This window comes from Thunnus maccoyii, chromosome 4, assembly GCF_910596095.1.
Source record: "Thunnus maccoyii chromosome 4, fThuMac1.1, whole genome shotgun sequence".
Taxonomy (NCBI): domain Eukaryota; kingdom Metazoa; phylum Chordata; class Actinopteri; order Scombriformes; family Scombridae; genus Thunnus; species Thunnus maccoyii.
In genome coordinates this window covers 21834663-21862379 of record NC_056536.1, presented here as the reverse complement: position 1 = coordinate 21862379, position 27717 = coordinate 21834663, and the positions used below count along the sequence as shown (strand labels likewise).

General features: G+C 38.6%; 1 long non-coding RNA gene across 2 annotated transcripts in view; it reads right to left on the bottom strand.

The window, feature by feature from the left end:
• Positions 1-1677: 1677 nt before the first annotated feature.
• The window catches only part of LOC121895149, a 33391-nt gene continuing 7351 nt past the window's right edge, over positions 1678-27717 (bottom strand). Inside the window, exons 3-5 of one of the 2 annotated variants that reach the window (XR_006095698.1) lie at positions 13935-14074; positions 9675-9794; positions 1678-2297 (exon numbers count right to left, since the gene is read on the bottom strand). This is a non-coding gene — a long non-coding RNA (uncharacterized LOC121895149). Of the gene's footprint in view, positions 2298-9674; positions 9795-13652; positions 14075-27717 lie in introns of those variants that run through there. The other variant, XR_006095697.1, reaches the window with a different exon arrangement.

Here is a 27717-nt window from a genome sequence, read left to right as displayed (position 1 = left end):
TTAGTCCTCAAATCCAGAAGCTGCATTAAGTACACCTGCATGTTCCATTCATCTACATTAATGTGATCCAACAGATCTTTCCTGTTGTTGGAGACATGAGACAATGTTAATTTATGAAGGAACACATCTATTAATTGCGTATATTGCTGTGTGATGGTATTTGTTGTTGTACTAATCTTTATCCACTAGATGGCAACATTGACAAAGACACGCTGTTGAGGGCCGTTATGTGTATTGACACTACATTTCCTGGCTGTGCAGCTCTTTCAGACAAAATTTAAACTTCACCGAGTGCTCTGTAATCAAACTGTATAGTCCTGACGTGTGAATGGATGCAGGTGATTTTACACCTGTCTGACTTGTATGTATATTCTGTGTGGCAGCTGAATGTGAGAGTCAGAGAGCTATACTGTATGTGACTGCATGTAGGTTACTAGACGTTTTCCATACACCACTATTCTGTCTCTGTGGTGGTTTTATGTTCCTATTTTAAAGTTACTTTTGTTTTTAGAGTGCTTTAATATCTGAGATGGTATTTGTCAAGATTTATCATTTGTTCCTAAAATATAAAAGAACTTTTAGCTGAATGGAGATACAAATATTACTTCTGACTTGAACTCTTTCCATATTTTTTTTGTTTTGTTTTTTCATTGTAATAATCTATACATTGTTCCCACAAATCGTTGTCAAGGATTCTCTACATCTAATAAGCCATTTTAATCCCACATCACAGTACCAGAAGTTCATACATTTCTTTGTACCTGTTGCTAAACAACTGGACTTGGCTGCAGTGTTATTGGTGTGATTAAACACATTGCGGGATTCCTGTTGCTGATTGGTGACTGATTGGGTTCAAACTCAGTGAGAACAAAAGGGAAGAAGTAGAGTTTTGATTTTATTCACTAATTCATTTTGTAGGTAAAATTGATGACACACTGAAGGAGGAAATATATTTCTTACCCATTACTCATTCTACTTCTTTTTAACAATGTATCAACTATACTGACTCTGCTCTGCATTTCATGGCTTTTATTCTTATGGTCATTTTATAAAGTTTACATATATATGATAAATAGAAAGATTTAGAAAAGGTGTGTGTATGAGTCACTTAATGAGATGCCCCCCCCCCCCCCCCCCCCAAAAAAAAAGAATGAAGCTAGTTCTTTGTGCTTATATTATCATAATACATATTTACATCTATTGTATATGATTAAGTATTCATGGCCATGGCCAATCAATACGTTTGGGTTCAGTTATCTGCCAACTAAAGGACAACATTTGGGGCGCCCTGGTGGTATCTGTCATCCATCTCTCTCCCTGTGTTTCCTTTCTCTCTCTGTACTGACTGTTAAATGAAGCCGAAAATAACCTTTAAAAAATAGGACAACATTTACTTATATGACAAAAATATCAGTATAGTTATACTCTAGTCTTTGGTGTAGGAAGCATATTTCACTAACAAATGAGCTGTACTTCCACTTTAAATTAAACTGTGTCCGGAGCAATAATTTATTCATCTAAAAATTTCACACACTCATGCTTCACTTCCTTCATGAGGATCTGTGAGGTTCTTATACAGGTCATTATAGAAACACACAGAACAGATGCAGTTGTGAAAGGCAGAGAAGGTTTATCATCATTATCATCATTATCATCATCATCTTGGCTGTTAAGTGTCAAATGGTAAATCAGGACTTTTTCCACAACATGTTGCCTGTGTATACAGTGCCATCTAACTTTAAAGAGAATGTCTTTTGTTACAATAACAATTTTTACACTTTTGTACATTCATATCACAATTATGATGGTGTTTTAGAATATCTCATCTATGTGTTTGCCTATGTAAACAATCATGTTACAGAAACTCATCCTGGCTTTGAGAAACATGACCATGCTAGCTGTATTATATTGAAAGAAACTAACTGCCATCTGCACAGCTCTGTCTTTGACCTGAGTGACTTAGCATTTAGTCATAAAAAACAAACATTATAATGATAAAGGATACAGTTTTAGTGGAAGAGCCAAATGTGTGCTGATCATAGTGGGGGATATATTGAGATCTTCTTGCTTTACTGCTGATTAAATGGACATTTGGTTACACTTGAGAGGAGTAAAGAAATGTCTGTGTCTTGGAGAGACAGATGCATTTAAACCTTTTCAACATCTGCTTAGAATTCTTGGATTTCAATCTGTCATGAATGTTTTTTTGGATGCATTTGCACATAGCTTTTTGAGATCGTATGGCTATCCGATCTGACCAAGAGGAATTAAATGACTCAGTCATGGATAATCCAAATCTGCAAGACATGAAAAAGGTTAGGTTAACGACTTTAGTCACTGTTTACACTGTTTATACCCCCTCCCTCTCTCCCGTTGCTTCCTTTGAGTGCTGTCTGGACCCTCTCTGACCCTTGTGCCCTGCTACTGTTGGACAGAGCAAGTAAAAATAGTTTAATATAATTTCTCATTAGGCCGTCAAAGATTGTAACTGGCCCTGCAAATTATTATTGCCACAGTATAAATGGGTTTAATTTCTAAATTAATATGTTCAATCATAATGATTAAGGAATGAAATTAGACCTCTGAGAAGTATGAGTCACCAGAGGAACTGAATGAAAATGAATGAGTCTACTTTCACCATTGAAAGTTCAATTGGGAGACAGATATAGCAGATATATATATCGAATGTATAGTATTTGTGTGCCACCCTGCTTTAAAAGCTCTTAATGACCGTGTCAGACTTGTTGTTCACACAACAGGAAGTGTGGTGCTAAGCAGCAAAGCAAGTTCACATGAAAAACATCCCACAGAACAGAAAAAAATAGCTCGAGTATTTTCTCACAACCATGTTCTCAGTGAGTAAGCTGTCAACAAGTGTCGTACATTATGATGTTCTGTTTTTCACATGATCCTGTGCTCCTATTAGCCAAAGGACTCAAATAAAGCTCACACACAGTCACACACAAACAGAAACATGCTTAAATATAACATACACTACGCACACAAACCGCAGGCAGGCTGTTTTTCTTGCTCCCACAGTAGAGCAGAGGATAATGGGAAAGATTAGTGTGAGCGGCTGATGCCTGGTGACCCTTTCTCTGAGAGTGCGGCAGACGAGGATGCTGGCTCTCAGTGGCCCTCGCCAATTAGAGCATCTACACTAGCGGGCCGGGCCTAATGAAGAGTCCGGAGCATGGGAGTGGAGGCGGGCAGGCAGGGATCGATCCCCAGCCTGGTGAGGGCACAGCTGGGGGGCCGGCATGGGAAAGCCTGGGGACTGAGGGACCGCATCTTCTTCCTCTATCATACAGATGTCGCCCTAAGGGAGATATGGCTCCAACTTTGTCTGCGTTCCCCTGCTTGACCTCTCAGCATCATTATACTCACTCCTTCTCACGTGTTATAAATTGTTCTCCTCTTGATGTCCAAACTCCTGTGTCTGATGTGCATCAATAGTGAAAAGTCTGAGGAGGATGCTCGTGTGTTTCTTTATAAATCTTGTGTGCCTCCAGCTTTTTTTTTATGTCAAACTAAGCTTCAGAGAAAATGAGTTTTTCAAGCTTCATGTTTTGTAGAATAATCCTGCCAGAACACTAATTGTTCATCCAGATTTAGATGCATCTCCTTTCACTGTGAAACTTAATAAGCTCTATTCTGTGAATGACAGGTTCTCCATATCCTATAAACAGAGTCAGTTTTAAGCATATACATGTACATGGGAGGCTGTGGTATCAGGGAGCAGCTTAAAGGATAAAGCTGGTGTTATTTATCCTTTTTATTTTTAAAAACAATCCGCCCGAAGAGATCACAACTGGCAATAAATCACACAGCTTGATATTGCTTATGTCCCCATACCACTCTGGTGTCATCCATATACACATTAAAGAGCTATACTGTTGCTTTGGGTGCTATATTTCTTCATTAAAATGAACATGGTCAGTGTAGTTTACTCTGAAACGACTTTGCAACTGCATTTTCACCCTTTTTTTCTTTTATATGTAACTTTTATGTGTCTTTTTTATAGTGTCCTGTGTTTCTTTTACATTTTGTCTTATTTATGTTCTATGTAAAGCACTTTGAATTGTGTTGTTGTTGAAAGGTGCTATACAAATAAACTCAAGTAAAGTCAAGTGTAGAGTGGCTATGTTCATAGTAATGCAAAAAATATGTCACCAAAATGCAACAGTATGACTTTTTAATGTTTTTGACAGTTCTAGGATGACAATGGAGTTCTAACAATACTTGTTTGTAGGAGAAAAAAATGGGTTTGGTTTTCATGGGATTTGTTGATAATAATAAAAAGTTAGAATAGTCCATTTTTACTTGTATAGCCCAATATCACAAATGACAAATTTGCCTCAGGGGGCAAACACAAGCCATATCCTGTAAGTGCATCCATTGTTAGCACCTGTCTATAGGCACCTGGAAACCAGGTACTGTTAAATGCAAAAAAAATCTGCATTTCTGAGCACAATTTTCACTTTTTATAAAAAAAAAATAAACACAAACACACTTTATATTCTGAACATGTCCACTGTCACTCAGTCTTTGATAAGGTCAGGAACCCTCTGCCTCCTCCTCAGTGTTTCTGCATCTCCACGGTGATCAGCATGCTAATAGGGCTAACTGCCATTTCTAGTTTTGGATTAGCATTCAGAGGGCAGGGCTAGCCAGCAGTGCCAACAGCTGTTGCAGCTAACGCTAAAGCTGGAGAAGACCTTCCAAATATTTCCGTTAGATACCATCACGTCCAACTACAGCAGGCCATAATGGCCACTGCCAGACCCATTTCACCAGATATTAAATGCTGGGGCTTGGTTATAGCCAAATTTACCTCCAGAAAGACCTGTCACTGTGGATATTAGAGAACTATTCAGACTGACTTTCAGTCACATTTTAACAGCTACTAGTTTTGCCCAGGACACCTTGGGTTCATCACTCTGAAGTGAATTGTTTCAAAGTAATTTTCGTTGGCATGTTCATTTGTCACGTTCACACTGTGGCTGTATGGATGGTAATGTCTCTCTGTCTGTCGGTTAGTCCACCACTTTGGACCTGATTGAAAAATATCAACAACTATTGGATGGATTGCCACAAAATTTGGTACAGAGTATGAATTCCAATGACTTTGGCAATCCCCTGATTTTTCCTATAGTGCCTCAATGAAGTTGACATTTGTGGTTTTGAGTGACATGTCTCCAACATTATTGGATAGATTGCAATGAGTATGTCTGCACTTGTGGAACTTTCTGACTGTGCTTGAGATTTGGAGAAAAGTAAGTAAGTATTCAACACAAAACTTTAAATTTCAATGATATGAAATTAATTATCTGGGCAGTGCTTTAGACAGGCATCTGAGACATCAGGAGATTTTCTAAATGGTGAATTTCAATTCCAGGTTTCTGACAAGACACCAAAAATTCTCTGGGTAGATGTAAAGTCATTGATAGTCATAGAATAAAAGAGAAGACTGGTGAGATATTTTGAAAAATATTGTGAAGATGAGGCCTAATTGCTTTCCTTTGAACCTGGTTTACAGCCACGGGCTCTTATGGGCGTCCTTGTCATCAGGGAATAGTGGTGGGCTGTGATACAAATACTTGAAGATACAGTGTGAGTCATGCTATGAGTTATATAATACTTCAGGTTAGACAAGAGGGAGTTCCGTTAATAAGACTCCTATAGTCCCCCGATGTTAAGAGATTGACCCTGAGGTGGAGATTAGAGAGTTTTATCTCTGAATGGCAGCACATGTTCATTTGTTCTTTTCGTATGACAAAAAAATATTCATTGATAATTTCTGGCTTTAACCCCTAAGTGCAAAGCAAGTACTTAAGTTACTGGTGTGGGTTACAATGAGTGGCAGTGTGACTTATTGATCTGAGATAAATTAATGAGAAAGAATGTAGAAGAACAGAAGTAATCCATATGGCATAAAACCAATATAATGAACTTCTGTGTCAATGCAAATGGACAATTCCAAGCTGAGTCAAATCCTATTTGTTACCACAGTGCACTCACTACATCGGATTGAAGAGCTAAATTCAACTAGTATCAATTAATTGATCAATGGAGAGAACTAAAGAAATGGACAGAAAAAAATCAACAGGCAGATAAATGTATATATTAGATTAGAACTATTTGTAATCTGACTCCTTGGTTACAAAATGTATTCAACTAAGAAAGATGGGATGATGGGTTGCAGGCAGAAAGAGAAAAAGAAAGATGAATATAGACGATGGATGAACACCACAGTTGGTGATTTAACTTCTATTTTTAATAAAGTGAGGGTTGGTAGTGACAGCTGAAGCTGAAACTTCACCTGATGGTTTAATCTGACAGCAAACACAGTGTGAGTTCCTCATTACCACATATCAAAACACAGATCACACTGGGATTATACATTTAAATGTATCATGGGGGGACAGACGCAAAACTGAAGTTTTCATTAGATTTCTGCAGTAAATGTGCGTAATCTGAAAGTCTGCTGAAAAGATCAAGTACTTAAATAGTGATAGCCTGGATCTACAGCCTGGATCTATATTGGTAGAATTTTGCAGTAAAACTGAGTTTAACACATATTTTTCAATTCTCTGTGATATATCACCTCTCTCTAAACTATGTGATATACCTGTTTGAATAACCTGATTTTATTGAATGCGTGATGTGAAGCAAAGATGTAATAGAGCACAGATTTCCAACCAGATCACCTATGAACACACATTTAGCCATATATACTAGAACATATGAATGCCAGCATGGCTTAATAATAATGAATAAAAATAATAATAGCTGATAATAGCTAAAACAAGAAACTGAGATTCTCTTTGCAGAAGCCATAGCCAGTTGCTGATTATCTTAGCTTAGCATAAAGAGTGGAAACTGGGGGAAACAGCTAGCCTGGCTCTGTCTAAAAGTTGTTAAACCTACAAACATTTCTAAAGCTCATGAATAAACACGTTGTATCTCGTTTGTTTAAGCCATACAAAAACCAAGTGCAAGAGCAGGCAGATTTGTTGCCTTTGAACCAGGCTAGCTGTTTCCCCAGTTCCAGTCTTTATGTTAAGATAAGCTAATATGCTAGCTTCATATTTAACTTAATGGACAACTAACAGTGGCATCAATCTTCTCATCTAAATCTTGTCAAGAAAGTGAATAAGCTCATTTCCCAAAATGTTAAACTATTCCTGTAAAAACGGTTCAACTTCCTAGAAAAACAAACCTCCATCCTCTTTTACATCTTAATTTCAGCTTTCCAATTTTTCATTGTTCTGTTTTTATGTCCCAAAAACCTGCCAGCAGGCGAGCATTTTCAGTAAGTAAAGTCAAGCTAGCGTGAACTTGTTAGTCATTGAGCTGATTTAAATAATCCACTGATAAAATGAAATGTAAATGTATCAGTCAAACACTGCGGAAATGAGCAAGAAGGAGGATAATATCTTTTCTACGTCCCCTTTACAGTTTTCAGTGATTTCCCAGGTGACAGGCTGAGTTACCTAATAGAAGTCTCTGCCAATGACACACTGAGATTTCTCTTTCTCCTTATGTGGCGCTAATAGGACATGCCACTTTGGGTTCTGGCTTATTAAAGTTCTCGGCAGAAGTCTTGCAAGTCCTTCCAGGACATAATAGTGAGAGCAATTAAAAGCCACATTCACAGTCGGTTGGAGGAGAAGGCCTTTCTGTGGATATACCAACCCCAGATAGCATACAGAAGTGGGCCACTTCATACAGTGAATTGATACTGCTGGCCTTCTTCTGGCCTGGACAAAATGGATGTGAGCCTGAACTGGCCCACATGTAAAATAGCAAATATGGCCCAAATCAAATGTGGGCCTTTTTTGGTAAAGATGCGGTGCTGTCAGGTATGTGTATTCTGGATGTGGGCCAGTTCTGGTTTATCAGGTTTGTTCTTGGTTGACATACGGCTTGCTTGTGGTCCAGATCTGGGAAAAAGGAGTGGACCACCCAAGTGCCATCATTCCACGCCGTATGTGGGCTGGATGAAAGTGCCGAAAGGTGTCAGGTGTGGGCCTGATCTGGGCCACAGCAATTTTGCCATCTGGGACAGTATTTTAGCATCTTCTGATACTCACCATGATGATTACCACAACTACTAGTACTTCTACTACTACTACTATTTCAAGCTGAGTAAATGAACCGACAATATGATAAAAAGTTGTCTGCAGATAAAGCATTAAGAAATGTGAAATTCATACATGTTTAAACAGAGATTATTATGGTATTATGTGACTTATACAGATTGTATATAAAGATGGACGACATGACACATCAAAACATTTTTTCCCAAAGATGGTTTCTTTCATATTAAGTTGTTATTATCACATTGATGTACTGTATATTCAAATGTTCATTTTTCTGATAAGTTTGTTTTAGTTATTTGATGCTATAAAAAGAGTGTGTGTGAGTCTGAATTACAGTTGCTCTGAATAAAGTATTGTACGTAGGTATGTCGAGGGGATGGTAGCTATAAATTTCAATTTCAAAGTGACCAAAGAAGTTGTTCCGCAGTAAGCTGTCCTAACCGATATTCTGAGGGATCTGAGGGAGCTTTGCAGTTTTTTCAGTAAGTTAAGTTTGTGTTTTGTAAGCTAATTAGTAAGTTAATATTATTAGCTAGCTAGCTAAGAGAACAACCAGTCTATGTGTAAAAACAGGTGATCCGCAGTTACTAATCATTTCTTACCTAGAAAATAATAAAGTAAAAATCTGAATTACTCTGTCTAAAGAAATATTTCTACTGTGCTTGAATTAAAAAACCTGTATTGTAGTACAGCATACATTAGTACACCGTTGACTGTAGGCCTACTGGCCACATCTGCACTGGCTTGCCGCATGAGATAGCTTGTGTTAATTCACTCTCAGTCTCAATGGAAGAAGCTTAACGGGAAGTGATCTTCTCTAAGAATATTGTTGATTCTGAAATGCAGGTCTTTATATGCAAAGTCTTAATCAATCTCAGCGATTCAGAGACATCACACAAAAAATCCATGCAGTCCTATATGTGTCTGTTCACACACAAACCACTGCTAGCATGTGACAGCTCTGACCTTCCCAATGACGACAGCCCAGCTTATTACCTGGTCAATTAAAGGGGAAGAAAATAGCCCGCTCCACCAATCAGCAATTGTGTGTTTACATGTGTGTGTTGTGTCTGAAGTAGTGCGTGTGTTTGTATGTTTAATGGCATTCAGATCTATAGCACCTTCCAACAGTACACAGTTCACAGTTGTAAAGTTGCTTGAGACACATTTCCAGAACCGCCAAAAGGCCTTTTTTTTAATACAAAGTCACAGTGTCTCTGTAATATCTGCCTACACAGAAGTAACATTGACAGTCCCGGCTAAGATGTCTAATGCAGATGGTTATGTGTTTGCTCTTGTAATCCTAGGATTCATATAAAAGAGGAGAGTTTGCCAGAAGTGGACAACATGTCTAACAGGCAACATAAACAAATCCAGAGGAGCACATAACTACGTTAACTAAAACTACATTCAAAATGTATATTCACCCATGAAACTGAAAATGCAGAACTTTGCTCATAGTTAGCAGTCTTAGTGTACTTTGTGAATCTTGTCGAGGACTTTAGGGAACATCAGTCTGAATACATCCATCACCACAGTGTGGAGTTGGCTCTCTGCCTAAGGCCCCACCTCTCCTCCTGTCTTAGCTTGGCCACATCTTTGAAAGGTGGATTGATGGCTGGATGGATGGATATTGAATTGAAGAGCTGTTTCCTCTTCTAGGTGCCTTTCCTCAGCCATCTTCCTCTCCTAGTACAGATAAAAGTCCTTACTGGCACACAACTGGTCATTTTAAGGTATTTTTGGATGGATTGCCATGAAAAATTGTACAGACAATCATACCTGAATGAACTGGTGAGTGAACCTAGTAAACATCATACCTACTTAATCTTAGCATGTTAGCATTGTCAGTGTCAGCATATTAGCATGATGATGTTAGCATTTAGCTCAAAGAACCAAGTAGAGCTTCACAGTGCTGCTGTGTGGCTGTAGCCTCTTAGTCTTGTTTAATTTTACATTAATTAACGTTAATTAATTAATATTAATTTTATGCATCCATGAGGCATTAGTGAAAACTACAAAGGGTAATAAAATAAAGTTGTTGTAAGGTGTCCTTGTGGCCTTAGGTTTTAAGACACTGGCCATGCAACTCTCTCTCAGCTTTGCGTGGGTAATAAACGCAAAAACAATTGTCCTCCAAAAACAGTGGGCGGTGATTAGTAAAAGATAAACAAAACTAAAAAATTCACCTAGTTTGCCTTTAGAGACCGGGGTAGCTGGTCTAGATTAAGGGTAGTATGCCACTGGGACACAAACCATTTGTTGGCAGTGCTTATAAGATTCGGTTAGAGTGGAAAGAATATTCTCACAAATAAATAATTACATATGGATTTACACATCTCATCTTATTTGAAAATCAGCAGTTTGATCAGTTGATTAAAGTGCAGGTTTGAGATGTTCCTTTGACATGAAATTGTGATAACATAATTTGAAGGTAGTTGTAGTTAAGTGGAGTTCAGGTAATTGGAGTCAGTAAATTGGAGTCTCTCTTTCTCTCTCCCTCACACACACACACACACACACACACACACACACACACACACACACACACTCACGAAATGCAGTGCAATGAAATGAGCAATCTTGTTATCATTTGCCAGTTCTATTCATTTATTCATGAATTGGCTCCTTAAGGGCGCTGGGGGACGACCATCGGCACAGAGATGAATCCTCTAATACAGAAAACCCTGCTGAGACCAGCAGACGGGCAGAGAGATGGGGGGAGAAGAGGAGGACAGACAGCAGGTAATATTACTGAGGGCCATTTCTAGTTATATAAGACTCAGCAAGCGGGGATCAGTTATGAGAAGAAGAGGTGGGATGGGAAGCACAGAGAGGAGTTTAAAGTGGCAGGCTTTTTGTTAAATGTGAAGTATACAGTTTGGGAGGCGTCGTGTTGGAGCGAGATACTGCTCACATGAGTCACTTTTGAATGAGGTGGCAGGCAGGTGTGTGCATCTGGAGAGGCGACAGTTTGTAATTAGCTAACAGGTGTTTATTTCTTTGACAAAGTGTTTTTCTGCCTAAATTGGCCTTACGATAAAGAATTTACTTGCACATTCCTGATAGTTATTGCTGCTTTTTCATGTATTCTGTTGTTGTATGTATTTTAATGTAAAGCACAGCATTGTGATGCATTGTGCTATATAAAAAGGTCTTGAATGCAGTATGTTGTTCCAAACAACAATATCACAGAAGGGTACCAAACTATATATGAATAACAAGTTATGAATAAATTAAAATATAAAGTGAAAGGAGAAAAAAAAGGAAAGGAAAGCAGTGATAAAGAAGGAAGCAGGCTGGAGAGAATCAGCAATTGTTTGTGTGGAGGAAAAAGAAGGTGTGACTCCCCTCTCACTCTGCTGATTACAGATGGAGAGGGCTCTGTGGAGTTCTGCTGCAAGTTCCTGCTGCCTCACTGTTGAGTGTGCCTAATGCTCTCTCTTCTCTATTACAGCCCACAGCACTGTGGTCATCACACACACACACACACACAAACACAGAGAGAGAGAGAGAGAGAGAGAGAGGGAGAGAGAACAACAAGCCCTTGCTATCTTTATCTCTTTAATTCTCTCCTGCAGATGTCATACTGTTGCCTCCAAACAATACGAGATCCTGCTTGGCCTTTCTCTTTCTCTCTGTAGTTAATGTAAAGCAATACGTGGGTGGCAGTTGCTGTCAGGAAACCTTGCTAATTATTAGTTACATGTAAATCTATCTTACATTAACACCAACAGTGAAGACCCTTAATTGCTGTGTGTGAGTGTAAAGTATGTTACATCTGCTTCAAAATGCAAGTTGCTCCCATAGCCTGTATAAAACCAAAAGGGTAGAAAGTTAATTAAAGGCACATTTCCATCCACAGTGAAGATCAGAGATCACTGGTGTACATATATACATACAGAAGAGCAGCAACACACACACACTACATGTGCACAAATACATAAATACACACTATATAAGAATTCATAATCATATATTCTTTTAATTTGATGTAAATTCTTGGGATTTTTATTTACAAACATGTAAAATGAATAAAACTAATCCTCGAAACCATCAAGAGGATTAAATATCTCCAATTGATGATAATTTATTGCATGAAACAGGCTTAACCTCTGCTGGCTGCAGTATTCGAGTGACTAGCAGGTCTGGGGATTCAAAAGTTTGCTTTGCATCAACACTTTCAAATATCTATTATGGGAATCTATATGAAATATTTCAGCATACAACACAATCAAAATCTCTTTATTCAGCCTATGTTTCTCATGACAAGAATCTAGAGCCATATCTGTGCTGAGGGCAGCTGTACACGTGCGCGTGTACTCATATAAAAACACTCAGTTACACCTGCGCCTGCTGTGAGATCTGTGGACAGACCTGCCTGTGTATGTTTGATCAAGCCGACCTCAGATGTCCCTGACACGCTCCCCTGCGGCCATGAAAACACACTACATGTTTCAAGTATACTGTATGTTACTCAGAAGGGTAATGCAAACTTTTGATTTACATTCATTCGGACAATAAAAAAATAGAACAAACTGGATGACTCAGAAATTGACTTAAAGCAGCTATAATGAATATTTTTATATTGACAATGGATCACATGAGTAATTGTATGCAAAAGTGGCTGCTCGTATAGTGACAAACCCAGACAGAATTTTCACCCGTGTCTGTAGTTCCCCTTATAGACCTTTAACTCATTTTTGAGGCTTTTTCAGCCTGTAACTTTACTATTTGGTTCAGTCTGACTGCTGTTGTTTCCAGACGTAGCAGGGAGCTTTTTAGTGAAAAAAAGACAAAGTTAATGACTGCCTTATGGACATATTAGTGGAGCATTTAGCAGCTAAAGAGCCAAATATTTCCTTCAGGAGTTGGTGGAGACCAAAAACTGGGCTAAAAGGAGAGTTAATATTGAACTCATTTATTAGTAAACCAGAAACTCCAAGTTAATGTTAATGTTGCTCTGTTTTTGATACATCTGTTGGATGTGTAAAAGGGCAACTGTTTGCTAATAAGTTTGCCATATCAAATTAAAAGGTGGCCAAAAAATCAGTCATTGTAGGTTGAACTGGTAAAGTCTTGCTTTATATAGACATCGTTAAACTCTAGAATAAATAACTGGAATCAAAATGTGAAAGTTGGAATTTAACAAAACTTGGTTATTACAATATAAGATAATGTAGAGAAGATATTCTACCAGAGATAAAGTTCATAGATATCACATTATATCAGGGAACTGACTAAAAAGTGGAATTATGGATTCACTGATCCATGCTGTCTGGCATTGTTGTAAAATTCAGAAGACTGGACTGACCTTTAACACTGATTATCTGAAATATTGGGCGTGAAACTTAATCCTTCAGTTTGCATATTTCAGTATATATTATGGGACACAGGAGAACTTGAATTTTTTTTTTCATATTTTCTATTTAAGAAACTTATACTTAAGATTTGGAATTCTACATGCCCTCCAACACTAACAGTGGAAAAGGGAAATGATTTGAATAACGAAAAGACAATAGCTATAAAAAAGAATAAACTAAACAATTTGAAAACAAATGTTTTATTTTATGGATATCAAGTGAGATAACAAGATATCAAGACAATTAGGTTGAGTTTGTTTGTTTTGGGTGTTAATATATGGCTTTTTTGTTATGTTTCTGTTCTTCTTATTTTGTTTATCTGAAGTGTATGTAATTAAAATAAATCTTACAAATAACCACATCAGTAGGAGTATAAAAAACAAACTTTCTGCAGCATTAGTCTCTAAATTTGGTATTTTTCCTATTTTTGGTAATAAAATAAAGGGAGATGTTGTCGTGTACATACTGTACTTTTAGAGGTTAAGGGTGTCTTTAAAGCTCCCATTTGGGGCTGGTGAGTCACCCTGATTGTCAGCCTCGCTGTGTCTCAGCTCCATCAGTGTGGCAGTAGGCAGGCGTCTGGCAGCAGGACAGTGACAGGGGCATCTGACAGGGAACACAGACAGGAGGTTGGGGAGGCAGAAGATGGAGCAGGGGGGCATGATACTGGTCACACAACAGCATGAAATCTAGACCTTTCGTCTCTGTTAATCCAGAAAACAAGAGATGATACTGTGTGTATTGTATGTCAGGAGCACGACTGGTTAAGATATCAATGTTTCAATACACATATTGTAAAATGGCCATGTAATTAAGCCCAACTTACTCTTAAAGTGACTGTAAGTGAGTCAAGTATCAAGATAATTGCAGGTTCAATTTCTATTTGAGTGATTTTTCCATTTCACTCATTCTGAGAAACCAATTACAGTGAAACAGACCTAGTGGGTTCTTAAAAACTATCATCTTAACTCTGCACTCCGATAGCTCTTAACAAAAGTCTATCAGAGTTTTGACAGCAGAGTGAGAATCAATCTCAGTGGGCGTGTGCGGAGCGTGGCCTTGAAGAAAGAGTGGAAGTCTCTGCTCTTTGAGCACTGGACCTGATCACAAAGCTATTATCTGTGAAAGTTAAGTCACATAAACTGCAGGGAATCAACTGTCCTGCCCTGTGTGTCCTTAAGTATACAGCTGAAGGCCTTATTCACCTCAGTGCATCAAACTGACTGATTTAAACAACATAAATTGAGATCCCAAAGTTTGGAAGTAGGAAGAAAAAATGATGAAGGAGGCAAAACAGTGTAGGAATACTAAAGGAGGTCTTTTTTGACAGAATCAGGATTTATTTTTAACATGACATTTGAACTTTTTCCACATGGGAATAACTGCATCACGCATAGACAGGGGAATAGGTCAGCTACAAGCAAACAAGAAACCACAGACATAATTCATTTTGAGCATCAGTTTGCGCCAACAAATTGATTCCTGTGTTATTTAGAATCTGCATTGTGAACAAAAAGAAAATAAATCCTACCTCGTTCATAGCATCAATCTTATGAAACAGTGTATGCGCATGTGTGTGAGGGTTATTTGTAAAAAGCTGTAGAAAACTGTGTGCTGCTGCAGTAGTAGACCGTATGAACACATGATACGGACAAAAAGGAAGCCATCTACACCACAATCACCATGCCATTGTGTTTTCTTTAGTGGCCTTTTTACTGAAATCAGATTACTTTCTGTGCTTCTCAATGGTTTTTCAGCAGCGACAAAGGGTCTAAGTAAAGTGATTTAGTAATTCAGTTGACTCACATGTGATGAAATCCCATCTGTCCCACCTTTGTTTGTCTTCCCCGTCTTAACTTCCTGTCCCTAACAAAAACATACTCATCTCATTCAACTATACAAGGACTCTGAATTAATCTGTCTTTATTATGAGCAGTCGTCTTCAAATAATGTTTTTTCAGACATTAAAGTGCTATCTTAAGACGTGAATAGACTCAATGAGTGATTTGCTATTGTTCTGTTTGGTTAAAATTCAAAGAGCTGGAAGCAGTAAGCAGCAGTTCTTTAAGGGTAAGGCTGGCCATATACTGTTCTTTTCTTATTGTTGAAAAATCCCATGAAAAGTCCATCCAACAGTAATGGTTCATCATTTTGGGAAATACTTATTGGCATTCTTGCTGAGAGTGAGAGAGAGAGGACTCATATCTGCCAGTTAAATATAGACTACAGCTAGCAGACAGTTAGCTTAGCTTAGCATAAAGACTAGGAACAGAGATTGCCCAGTCCAAAGGTAACAAAATTCACTTACTTGCGCCTCTAAAGCTCACTAATTAACCTACTGAATGTTTTCTGTTTTGTCTGCGCAAAACTGAAGTGTAAAAACGACAACTTGGGTTTATGTGCAGGACTCGTCTGCTTGGCCTTTCACAGTGCCTTCCTGTAGTCTTGTTATCACTGCAAAGTTGCCAGGCAACCAGTGGCAGTCAACCTGGAAAACAACAACTCATTATTTTTACACATTAGTTTTTGTACGGATTAAAACAAATGAGATATGTGTTAATTCATGAGCTAAGCTAATTGGCTCATGGCTAGCTTCATATTTAACAGACAGGTATTGTATGAGTAAGTTAGCCTACTTAGGCACAGCAATGCTTTGAGCTAAATGTTAATGTCAGCATGCTAACAAGCTCACAATGACATTGCTAAGATGTTGAGCAAGTTTATTCACCGTGTTAGTTTAGCATGTAAGCATGCAAACATTTGCTAATTAGTACTAAACACAAAGTTCAGCTGAGCTGATGGGAATGTCATGAGTGTTGCAGGTATTTGGTCATAAATCAAAGTATAGGACAAATTACATTTTTAACCTGATGATGGCACTCGGTGAAAAGTTAGCAGTTCAATACATCCTGAAGAGAACATTAATTTCTTTGACAAATTTCATGGCAATCCATCCAACAAATGTGCATTTCACTCAAAACCACAGATGTGAATGTCATGTCACATGAGGAAAAATCCAAGAATCACCAAAGTCATTTGGATACATCATTTGGGAAACATAAACGCCCCCCCCAAAATTTGTACCAATCCATTTGATAGATTTTGAGATTTTCACTGCATGAGTGAAAACTTTGACCTGGTGGGGGCTGCTGGATGAAATGTCAGGGGATCACCAAAGTTAGGATTCATGTGGGCACCATGAATATGTACCAAATTCCAACTTTAACTACATAATTCATCAGCTGTTAAAGTTTAAAGTTTAAAGTTTTACATCTTTAGTAGGAACCTGTGGGCTTGGGGCAGTGTCACAGAGATGTAGGGAAACAGTAAAATAGGCTACTGCTGATTTTGGTATTTTCATGGTATGTAGACAATCAGAAAAATATAACATCCTTAAACACTGTAAATCAGGGTGTAGAGAGTGGTGGTCCTTATTGCAAACACTTGTCCATTACATGAGTCAAACAATATACATTGCCTCTCCTCAAGACCATTATCTTACTCCATTTGTCTAGCATCAGGTTTCAAGAAATTGTAGCTAATGACTTGCTCACTAATGACAATAAAAAGCTTGAGCGTAAATACATTTTTCCTGCATCACGGCTCCCCATGAAGCTGCTATAGGCAGGAAAACAACACATTTAATATCTTCAGACTTAAAATACAATGCCTCAGCTAAAGCGCCGTGGTACCAGTGATGAATACTTGCCTGCCCTGCATCTGACTTCCAAAGCTGTACAACTGTGTCTGCATGTTACGGAGCTGTGACAAGAGTTCAGTCATAAAAAACATGACTGTCTGCCCCTTCAATCAACTCTTTGCAGTCTGACCTTTACAACCTCCCCAAGCAACGTAGAGAGACAGTGTATCTTCATCCATTCCTGCGGACAATTAGGTTGGTGGAATAGACGACCATGTCAGTGCTGCTCTGTACTGCAAACAGCGGTTGTGTTGTCATCCCAGGAGACCACAGACTTGTCTGATGTCGGAGTGATACAATATGGCCCAAATTCAGATGAAATTACAATAGCTACAGGAAATGGCAGCAAGCCTCAACTGAATACAACCTCATTAGAAAAGATAGAGCTAGAGAACAATAGTTGTGACCTAATGGATTGTGCTTTCATTTGACCCTAACGTAATGAAAACAACGTTATTAGTACTGATACAGGTGCATCTCTCTTGGTAGTGACAGCAAATGAAGATGTGGGGTATTGTTTTCCGGCCACAGCTTCACCACAACTGACGAGCAGACAGGACCATCCCTTCTGCTGTCTCCTGGGAATAGGTCAATAGGGAGAATCACCACCTGCTGCTGCAGTCACATATCTAAGGGGGGTTCCTACGTGATTCAATTGACTACACAGGTGGTCTTTCCAAGCATGAGACACCCTAAAAAAGATAGTAGGATGATGCAAATTTTCCTCTATATGTGTATATGCTAAAAAGTAAGACTTCATTAATGCTTCCCTACAACAGCGGCCCAGTGTTTTTTCATCAAGGGAAATAAGACTCCAAGACACGTGAGACAAAGAAGAACTTATTTCAGGTTCATTTTTGCCACTTGGATTGGTTTCACATGGGAGCCTTTCCAGCCCAAGAGGTCCTTATCTCTTACTCTTTCTGTTGTTCTTCAGCTCACCCAGCCCAAGCTATCTTTGTCCTCTATGTGTGACATTAATTGGGGATACATCTTTTACCTATTCCTGTCAAGGTGAGGGGCTGGAAAAGGTTGCTGCTGATCTGATACCAGATCTTGGATCTATGTGTTGCTCATCAATCGCACTGCTTCTCCCATTGATCACTGTGCCAGACATAAATAGCTGCTTGCACTCTGCTCTACAAGGACACAATCAAGCAGTCCTTAGCATGACAAAAAAAGGGCTTCATCCTGGAGGACTATGTAGAAGAGGTCTGATTAGTTCTTGCATCTTGTGCTTGCTTTGCTCCTTTCCCTGACAGTCAAGTTTTTGTTTAATTTTGCACTTTGTCTTTTGGGTTACGTCCAAGTCAAATGTCAAGTCAGTTGAGACAAGTGAAGTCAAAGCAAAGTCGAGTCACAACTCTTTGAGGGCAGAAGTCAGAAGGCTTTATAAGCAAATTGCAAGTCTGTTGTAAATCTTCGAGTTTGCTGAATTCTAACCATTAATATGACACAGCATTTTGACAAGGTTCTGAAATATTCAAGGTATGCAGCTAAACAAGACCTGCCTGTTGCTGTCTTATTTATATTTTACTGTTCCAGAATTTTACAATTCTAGAATAGAATAGAAGAATGTCGATATTGGATGATCTTGCACAACCCCAGTTTACATTCAGTGACAATGCATTTTTACATCCAGTGCCAATTATCGTTTCTACAATGACTGCACATGGCAACTATGGTTAAGGTAAGGGAAAGGTAATGGTTTTGGCAATGAAATATGGTTACGGTATGGTTTTGGTTACATAACTAAAGGGTTAGGGTTTTGTTAAGGTTTGGGAACAAACACAATTGGTTAAAGGATAGGTTCACAATTTTTCAAGTCTGTATTAAAACAGTAGTCAGGTGTCAAGAGTCATTGAAACATATTAAGTTTTCTGTAATCTGAAACATATTAAGTTTGCTGTAATCATTCTGTCTGTTCATACTGACCATTAAAAGATCCTTTCCTAAAGTGTTGAAAGTGATGGGTGACAAAATCCACAGGCCTTGTTTAGTGAAAAAATGTTAGAGTTACAACCTTTTAGTACAAGTTTCCCTCTTTTTGTTACTATCCTCCTCCTTCCACTGCAGCTGAACAGGGAAACAAAAAGAGGGAATTTTATTCTAAAAAGCCTGCAGCTTAAATATGAAAATATCCACCTGATGTCACTAACTCAGACCGGTGAAGCCTCATATTAGCTTCAGATAAACTTTACATTTTTTCATAGTGGAAGAACTGTGGATTTTGTCCCCTCTCACTTACACTAAAAATGCATTACGAAGGGATTTTTTAATAGCCAGTATGAACAAGAGGAATGATTACAGCGAGCAAAACCTCTTTCACATGGACACCTGACTATTGTTTTAAAGCAAACTTGAAAAATTGTGAACCTATCCTTTAAGGTTGGGGAAAGATCGTGGTTACAGTGAATAAAACAAACAGTTTGTTGTGGGTCTGTGACGAGAGGTGAACCCTGGTCTACTGTATGAAAGTCAGACTCATTATACACCCACTCACCATCCCAACCTCCACACACTTGCATTACACCTCACTACATAAAGGGCACACTGCTTCCTGCATGGGCACTGAAGGTTGGCATTGGATATAAATTGTGATGGGCAAATGTCATCCAAAATGGATGTTATTCTGAGGGACACAGGCTGGGATTTTACCAGGTCTAAATTTGAAACTTAACTGATTTTTCTTTGAGGTCTCATGTAATTCCAGTCTTACAGCAGTCGAGTCCAAATGACGTCTGCCCCATATATAGATCTAAAGTCTACAACTCTGCTGTTATAATGCTGTTATAAAGCATTATTTTTGTCACCTCGAGCATTTAACTTTGCTCCCTGAAAAGAGGATTAATCTTTGTACCATTTCATTCAGTCAGACATTTCAGTGTACTGAGTGATATTGTTTCGTTATTGTTATTGCAGTTAGAACTAGCACAGACTTGTGCACTATACACTGCTATCTATTCTTATAACACACACACAAAGTGATTGGTGTAATTCTCTCCTCTAGCTCCCTGCAAAGTCTGCCAGGAAGCTCCAGCATGCCCAAAACTGTGCTGTCCATGAACTCAAACACACCTCTGCTCACCAGTATATCATATTGTTTGGATTTGAATTACACTGGCCCTCTTTTCCAAACCAATAAGCCCTCTCCCTCCAGAACTTTAATTCTCCCTTTAAGGCCGTGGGGTGAAAAACTGAAGTGCTACATAAAATAGTGTCTTGCAAAGTGCCTCTATGAAGGGTTTTATAAGAAACCTATAATAGCTGGCGACTGATGGGTCAAAGTATTTGAGAATACTGTAAGTCATAGTGCCATAATATGAGGTAAACTCACTTCCAGGGGCTCCATTGTACACTAGAAGGGTTTGCCGCGATTGTCAAGAGGTTGGGATGAGAGTCAGAACCTCTAAGTGATATAACAGCGAGATCAACAGCTGGATCTGAAGGCAAACCTCTCGATTTACCAGTCAATTTGCATTTGAACTCTCACATATTGTCATGTGCTCTATAGTGACAAACAGAATTATGTAATGGCTAAAATGAGGGAAGGAGCCTAGGGTCGAATTGCTTCTTTGGGTTGAAAGGAACCCATTGAGGGTGTGTCAAGACATGTCAGCCCAAGAAAAAAGACAGCATCAGTTCTTTCAGAAAATGCCATAGTAAAAAGTAGCGGCGTGCACATCTCCAAATATTAAACAAAGTATCAAGTGCATGGTTGTGGCAAGGATCAAAATAAACAAAAAACTCACAGATCTCAAAGATTTTTGTCCACAATAAATAAGAAGAAAATAGATCTGTGATGTGGTGTTTTGTTTGTTTTGCTTTCAGAAAATGCCCCAAAATGAAATGTTTATGTTCAATAAACAAAGACTTCTATGAAGGTGTTATGACCTTAGTCCATTGGGAGCAAAAGAGGAAATAGTTGTTATAGAGCCACAGAAGTAGGAGCTCGGATTGGTTGGATGGGTCAACAAAACGTCAGACTTTGACACATGGTTGGGAGTTGGGGGGGATCTGTTTGCCGTTTCCAACTGACGGCCAATGTTTGTTTTTTAACTCAAACCATGAACTCTCCCAAACCCCAACTAAGTGATTTTTGTGCCTAAATCTAACCAAACATTAACCATAGCTCTGTCAAATCAGAAAATGGTTTTAATTTTTCAATGGTGGACAGTTTTTGAAGGCACTGATAAACGATGTCGTCCATCAGGTAGGGGCATCAGATTAAAAGAAAAAGCTTATATGTGCTGCTCTGGTGAGCAATGCCAAACAACGTATTTCATCATTTAATTTGGAAGACTTTGTTGTCTAATGCCTTATTAGGTTTGTGCATTTGATTAGGATGTCTCCCTGTGGAGGTAATGGGGGCACATCATCCGATATGGATGTAATTCCGAGGGACAAGAGGAAAAGCTGGGGTAGACCCAGAACACACTTGAGGGATTATAAATGTCACATTAGGATCTCACAGGAAGAGCTGGGAGGGTGTGGCTGGAGAGAGGGATGTCTGGGTTACCTTGCTTATGCCCTTTTACCCTTTTACCACAGCAAACTTACCTGGATAAGTGGCAGAAAATGGAAAAATGGGTGGAAAGTAGAAGTCTTACTAGTAATAACATCAATAGTGGGAGTAGAAGTACCAGATGTAGTGGTAATACTTTTAAGACAGCCAGTTGCTGTAAATCTAAATCATTACATTACTAAAACACTTTCATCACAGAAGTTGTGAACTGATTGTTAACTTTGAAGGAAATTAGATTTTTTTGTCTACTAGATTGATTTTATTTTGCTTTCCATTTTATTGTCCCATTTACCTGAACATCCAGCCCATTTTTACCAATGTATAGAAAACAGACTGAAAGAGGAAAATCTCTTTCCACGAACAGCTGCGGTTCCCGGACAATTATACTTTCTTATATTTCTCCAAACAGATTTTTTTAAAAGGTCCATTGTGTTTCTGATGAGCCAATCCTGAAAACACAGTGGAAGTATTTTTCTCAGAGTTTGTGCAATAAATGTGACATAACTGCTCCAGCCTATGCAGAGGAAGAGGACAGTAAGGAAGATAACAGCATTTGCATGTTGTGGCATTTACATTTGGTGATAAATATACTTTTAATATGCTTTGCAGCTGCCTACCATTTCCTCCGATTAGATTAACAAAGCTGAAGGATTCAGGGTGGGATACTGGAGAAGGACTCTGTGTGTGTGTGTGATCCCCCCTGGTTACCTACACAAGATGGATGGTTTGCATGTGAAGGCGAAACACTTTGCAGCTACAGCTTTCTACACGTGCCGAGAGTGATTCACCAGTAGCACATCACTATCCCATTACATCCTTACACATTCCCACACAGCCACTGAGGACCCAAGATCTCTCTGAGAAGCATGTGAAATATTCTGAGGGTAGCATAGCCTAGTGAAGAATAATTTAGTGCAGTTGTGCTTTAAGGTTTGAAAATCTAAACCTCAATAATATCTGGGAGGCTCAGAAGTTTGAAGTTAGATACTGAGAGAATGTGTGAAGAGTGACTGAAGGCACGGAAACCTGGACTAACAAAGTGCTGTTAAAACTTAAATGACAAAAACAAAAAAGATGGCAAGTAGAGTCTCACCAATACTGGACTTTTCAGGATGATACTGATATCAATATTTGGGAGCTGAATGTCCTGTAACAATAACACTTTTATAAGGATCCCTTGAATTTGTTTTTTAAGCCTATAGTAACTGATTTTTTTGGCCACTTAGGGGCAGCGGTAACAAGTTGTGAAGACAACACTGACATAAGATGATAAAGCAAACTTGTTAGCAAACAGTTGCCTATTTACACATTCATCAGTTACAGAGCAACATTATTATTAAGTTTAACTCCAGTGCACTTAAGTGGACAAACTATGTAATGACAACACTGTTTCTAAATAAATCAGAAATGTCATTTCAAGACTACAGTGTCTTGTTAGTTATCAGCCGACATACTGCACTGTATATGCCAACCTAGCCTCCTTGAATTTACATTTATCTACTACCGATTTTCAACAGCAAATACATTTTGTATGAAAATGTAATGATGCCTGGTATATGTTTTCTGTTAAAATAATGAGGAAACATTGTTCATTTAAAAAAAGTGCTTTTGTAGCCTACATCACACATGCAGGACTCAGGATGCAAACCCTGCACTTTGGTGTCAAAGGGCTGCTATGTACAGGACTTTCTCATCAAACGGAAATGGAAAAACAATTTAGTGGGATGTAAACAAAATTTCAAGGACACAGGGTTGTATAAACCGGAACTGATATATCTGTAATAAGTAAATATCGGCCGATATATCGGCCCATCTATTGGTATAATAGCAAGAAACTAAACATTATTGATATTAGTTTTCATTTTCTTAGATAATCTAGAGTCTTAAAAATCTTGTCTGTTTATTCAACAGAGCCCCAAGCAAAGTCAGAATATATTGTACACCTTTCAAATACACAACACAAATCATGTTTGTCATCAAGCTCAACCGAACTTAACCACTGTTTCCACAACTTACGGCACAATAGACCCCCAATCTTAACAAGCCATTTGTCTGTTATTGAGTCATTGTTTTAAAACAAGTGACAATCTCTGTCATTGTCACAACAGCGTTTTGGCCTGTTTCCATACAAATCAACTGGTTTCAACAAGAATATGAGTATCTTGAAACAAGACTGATAAATCGCTGCGCTGGTATCATGAAAATTGAGACTCGCTTGTTGAACATTCTTGAAGCAAGATGATCTGTATTGGCAACAGGTTGATAGACTGGTTCCACACCTCTGATTGTCCACATCGCTGACATTTTTTTTTTTTCAGAAATTCAAATAGTGATTCAAATGAATAATTAAGTGAAATGAAATGACAATGCAGTCTGATTATCAGGCTGACAGGTTGAAATAATCTTACCAAACTGGTGTTTTTTTATCACCTGTCTGGCATATCATTATGTTTGGACTTACTGTAATTATAGACAAAAATGATCAGATAAGATGGAGATTTTTTTTCTGCAGAGTTCTGATTAGGGACTCTTTATGAATTTTTTTTCCCCCATGAAATATTTTCATTTTCATCATGCCTGAAGAATGAAATATTTAAAACCTCACATCTGCCATTTCAGGCGGCCGTGAGACTGAAAGATCAGCTCAATCTACCACGATTACAGCTGGTCCCAGACACTACCTGACTGTGATGGAAGGGTGCAAAGTCGAGGGGGGACAGACACGAAGGGAAAGAGAGAGAGTGCGATGATAAGTGAGCTGTAGCATGTGGTAGTAGTGCACTAATCATGGTCTCCGGCTGAAGGAACACACAGGCGCCTCACAGGTTATTGAGAGATAATGGGATTCTCAGGGCAACAGACACACAGCTAAAGACAGAGATGAAATTTGAAAATAAATAATGCAAAATCCTCTTTCTCGCCTGCTGCGTTAGTGCCTGTGTGTGTTAGTGCCTATGTTTGTGTAGATTGTGGCTCCAACTAACCGCTCAGTGTGATGAAAAATGAGGAAATAAGGCATTAGTCAATATGGGAAAAGAAAGAAACCTAGCTCTCACAGTTTGAGAGCTGATTTTAGATTTTGAAGAAACCACTATGAGAGGAAATAAGTGTGTAAAAGAATGAATTTTCTCATAGTCATTGACACTAGTGACTGCTGGACTGCCAGATAAAAAAATATAACTTTTGTAAATATGCATATGAAGTCTAAACATGAATATCCAGTGTGGGAAAATCTTTGCTTCACTTTTGTTTGAATACTCAAATGCATCCTTAATTAAAAGGTGTCTTCTTTAATCTTTTCATTTTTAGATTTATCACATTGTTGACACCCTGCCATAAATGACAGCGTTACCTATGTGTGATAAACATGGTTTCACTTGACGTCACAGCCCCCTCTACAGCCATTTTGCTGCTCCAGTGTGCAAGGTTGTCTTCACTGTGATGCATCATCAAGGTCTCATGACAATGTTTTTATTTCATAAACATCTGAAGGGGGCTGCTGTAAAATCACCCACTGTGTGAGCCCCTTAAGAACCAATTTTGATATTTATATGTTTAGTATATTGCCTGTGAACATACACTCTCTGACGCAAATTGCCCCTGTGCCTCCTTCCATCTTTTGTCATGATTTGAATCTGGACTCCCACTAAGCACCTGGCACAGCTCTCTAATGGAGCATAAAAGGTAAACAATAACCTCAGGTGAGAGCTCACACTCTTTTGTGTAGGAATTTATAAACTGATATTCAGGGGTTTAAATTTGAAACACTGTACAATTCGTCTTTAGAAGAGTCCAAAAATACGTCTATTGAAGAGTAAACAGTAGTAAGAAACATTCATACAAAACATATCATGTGCAACCATGAACTGATATATTTGAGTGAGCATGCCAAAAGTTTTCAACTGGAGAAAATCACTATTGTGCAGCTTTCCTTTGAATTTCTGCATGATATTAACATGCAAGACAAAGACAACAAGCTGACCACTAAAGCTGACCTCTGACACCCTCCCTTTCCACAAATACACTCACACTACCAGCCAGCCTTCTCCACCAGCACACCCTGCAAGCCGTCACTCATTCCCCACTTCAGTGACCTCTGTCAGGCCAGTGTCACTTTTGGGGGACAGGGCTATCACGCCAACCACACACATTCCCTTTTCCATTTGTTTATTTATTCGTTTGTGTCGCTTTGTTTTCTGGTCTGCCTTCACGCTGTCCATCTCTCTGCTCCTTACACACCTCTGCTGTCACAGTCAGATGTCTTTTAACTTGCCACCTCTGACTGCTTTGCTCAGAAGGTGTTGAATTTCACCTGTCTACAGATCCACCCTTAACCCTGCACTGAACTTTGTGGAGATTTTTTGGTTGACTCTCCTTTTCTGAACTCATCTGTTTTTGTACAACCGAAACATCCTTCATTCCCAGCAAAGAAAGGAAATACAGGAGAAATATTAAGCAGTGAGTTATGAGAGGTTGTGCCTCAATGTGATTTTAGAACTGCTAAGAGTTATTGTTGAACTTATTATTGGCTTATGGCAGCTTACTCGAACAATGAGAAAAAATTAATGGTTGCTTAACTCGCCTGCTGTTAGCTTAAACATGCATTAACTGATTTTTTGACCACTTGGGGGCAGTGGAAACAAGTTGTGAACACAACATTGACAAAGCCTCACCTTTTAAAGGACCAGTGTGTAGAATTTAGTGGCATCTAGTGCAACGGACTTGGCAGAAATGGAATATAATATTCATAAGTATGTTTTAATTAGTGTATAGTCACCTGAAAATAAGAATGGTTGAGTTTTCGTTGCCTTAGAATGAGAACTTTATATCTACATAGAGAGCATGTCATCCTCCACGGAGCCCGCCATGTTGCACTGCCAAATGTTAGTCTAATACTCACTGTCCCTTTAACTCTGATTTTGGTTTCTATCAACTCCTGAAGGAAATATCTGGCTCTTTAGCTGATTATGCTCCACTATGTTCACCAGCTAGTTGCTAACTGTGTATGTTCGCCATTTTGGTGCTGAGCAGGTAGTTGAAAGTCAGTTTTAGAGCTTTTTCTCTGAAAACAGCTGCCTGCTGCAGCCAGAAACGACGCTATGAGAGCAGTGAGAGTGAACCAAAACAGTAAAGTTGCGAACCGTACAGCTAAACAATGAGCTAAAATTTGCTATAAAGCTCCGTGAAGCCGAGGGGAGCTGCAGAGTCGGGTGATAATTCTCTGTAGGTTCAAAACTATGAACGATGCCTCTCTCATTACACATTGTCATTTGACACATTGTTATTATAAAAATATCAATTTCAGCTGCTTTAAAGATGCTATCATCATTGTTTTTTGATTAACAATGGATCAAACGGCTATGTATATGTAAAAGGTGTCACTATTAGTGATGGATCCACTGATAATTATTACCTGATTCTGCAGATTCAGCATCTTTAAGCTCATTGTTTTGATTCCTTCCTGTTTTGGTTCACTATCACAGCTCTCATCAGAGTTATTTCCAACTGTTTGCAACTTGAAAAAGCTCTAAAAACTCACTGTACACTACCTGTTCAGCACCAAACAGTCGACAGACAAAGTTAGTAAGTAGCTGGTGAAAATAGTGGAGTGTTTAGCAGCTAAAGAGCCAGGTATTTCCCTCAGGAGTTGGTGGAACCACAACTCCTAATGAATATTAATGTAACTAAATATTGGTTGGATGTGTAAATAGGTGACTGCTTGCTATCAATATCATATAATGATAATATGTCAGTGCTGTGTTTACAACTTGTTGCACTGCCCCCAAGTGGCCAAAAAATCTATTCGTACCAGTTTAAATATTACTGCAGTATCTGAAGATCACCACTCATATAGCTACTCTGTTTCAACAGCTTCAAACATATCTGTTTTATAAGTTTTAGCTCATCTATAGCAGATTATTTTTACTCATATACTTGTTCAGTGAGTCACAAAAATACATATCATAAACTAAATTCAGATCACATCCGACAAGATATTATCCAGATCAATTTGACATTCGATGA